Source organism: Adiantum capillus-veneris, chromosome 11 (assembly GCF_014529385.1).
Source record: "Adiantum capillus-veneris isolate H3 chromosome 11, ASM1452938v2, whole genome shotgun sequence".
In the NCBI taxonomy this organism is placed as follows: domain Eukaryota; kingdom Viridiplantae; phylum Streptophyta; class Polypodiopsida; order Polypodiales; family Pteridaceae; genus Adiantum; species Adiantum capillus-veneris.
This window is the reverse complement of record NC_140941.1, coordinates 161,306,070-161,308,556: the sequence shown is the minus strand read 5'-3', so window position 1 is coordinate 161,308,556 and position 2,487 is coordinate 161,306,070.

Genomic DNA, 2,487 nt, shown 5'->3' with positions numbered 1-2,487 from the left:
CTCTGGCAGTTGTACTGAAGGCGCGTGGAGAGGTTTGCACAAGGCACATTTCCTTCCTCGCGCGCCTTTAGTCCTATAGACAAATGCAAAGTGAGAGAGAGAGAGAGAGAGAGAGAGAGAGAGAGAGAGAGAGAGAGAGAGAGAGAGAGAGAGAGAGAGAGAGAGAGAGAGAGAGAGAGAGAGAGAGACTAGGTGTACCTCAACAGCCTGTTTGGATTCCTCATGCAGAATCCTGATGAGGTGTTAGAGGAGCAGGATGCAGCACCAGAAGAGGAATGCGAGGAGACAACTCATATGCAAGAAGTCGAGGAGGTTGAAGACACAGTCGACCTTGAGGTTGAGGCAATTGAAGTACAAAGAAGTAAGATGCTCTCTGTGAAAACCACAGAAATCAAACTTCCATTGGATGTCAGTAACTTCACTGAGAAGCATGCTCAGATGATGTTGCCAGCTGTGCCTGAGTTCAGGATTGGAGACAGGACCTATATCTTCTTACATGATGTGCAAAGTGTGTTTTATTTAAGGGAGGATTTCTCCCTGGCTATTATTTCCAGAGTCCAAGAGGAGAGGAGTGGATTTGTTTCAGAGGATAGTAGTGATGATGAGGCAATGGAAACATCCAGCAATCCAATGGAATGCCTTCGAAGATGCTTTGAGAAAGCTGAAAAATACAAGGAGACACTACCTGATGAAGCCACCTTCCAAGCAATAAGACAAAGCCTAAGACCATCGAAAAGTAACAAAGAAGTGGAGGATTGGTTTAACCATTCAGGTCAGGGGTCAACTACATCTGTAGACCTGTGGCAAGAAAACCTCTTTCTGCAGGATGAGAGCTTCATGGTATCTCTCTCTCTCTCTCTCTCTCTCTCTCTCTCTCTCTCTCTCTCTCTCTCTCTCTCTCTCTCTCTCTCTCTCTTTGTTTGTGTCATTTCTGACATTGTATGTGCAGTCTTGGATTGCTGACAAGGATGACTTCCTTCGGCGCCGGACAAGAGAGTATCGAGGAAGGGATGCGGCCCTAGCACAGTACCTTTCAAAGCTCTGCGAGTCACCGATAGTAGTTTTTCACAATTCCATGTCACAAGAGGGTTCAATAGCAACTTACACATTCAAGACACTATCACGCTTCTTGGGTGGACCGGTGCTGCCCAAAAGTGCAGATAAAGTCATTCTTGTTGACAAAGTGTTTGCTAGAGATTGTTTTGGTTACTGCCCAGGCTATACAGGTGGTCGGGCAGCGTATTACTACACGTACACAGCAATGGCACTAGCTCTTGGTAGACAAAACCCAGATGAACTTTTAGAGTATGGCAAACATCTCATGATTCGTTACAAGGGTGACGTGCCAAAAAACAAAATTGAACCTGCAAAATCTTGATACACTTCAAGTAGCAATTGTATAAGATCATGTATTACATAAATTTTTTACAATGCCATCCACTCAGAGTATCTTTCTCCACTTGTGATTCACATACACCATTGTCTCTCTCCACCTTCGTTGACTTTCACGAGCTCCGGAGTTGTTGTATGCCATTGATCTTTTAGCTTTTTGTTGTTGTAAATGTCTGATGGCTTGTGCTGTTGCTGAATTTGCCAAGACTTCTTTTGCCTGCATTCGATGAATGATTCTACGATAGAACCATTCAAATAGTTCTCTCAAACTGTTAGCCTTGATTCGAGAGCCACCATGTCGTGTGTGCCTGAAATAAGCATTTCTCGCCATGTAATGAGACTTTTCCATCCCTTGGGTATTCCATATTGCCGGGTTCCCATACTTCTGTATAAAATATGGCAAATGATTGAAGATGATGTGCTGGATATGAAAACAGATTAGTTAGAATGTTTTACACTCACATATTTGCACATAAGAGAGAAAGAAATACATGATAATACCATGTAGTGAGTAATCTGGGTGTCTGTCCATGCTGTCTTGAATGGTTTTTTCAGAAGGTTGAGATTTTCCTTGAACTTGTTCATATCACCTTGTGACCAGTCATCTTTGTCGCACATCAAAAATAGGATGTCTATTGATCGCCAAACCTCAGCCTTCGCGTTACGAGTAGTTGGTTCGTGGTCTTTGACTGCAATATGTAGCTTTTTCCAGCTCTGATACTCTACCTTGCTAACATAAGATGTGTTATATATTTTTCCATGTTTTGTTAGCTTTGGATCTCTTGTACCTTGGGGCTTAGATAAAAACCTCCGTGCCTTCACCCCACCGATGGATGGTTTGCATGGGACATCCTTCTCAGTAGTTGATCTCTTTTCATCCCGCTGGATTTTCACATTGCCACCATGAAGCCCCATATCCGACAGTACCATTTCTAAGCACTGCAAGGCTACTTGTCGTTCTGCAGAGTTCTTAATCTTCCAAGCAAACCCGATGTATAAGTAGACCAATTTCTCTACAATTCTACAAAGGGCATGCATTGTACAAATGTGAACATTCACAAGTGGTATTTTCAAAACTGGTCGAAAAGCAGGATC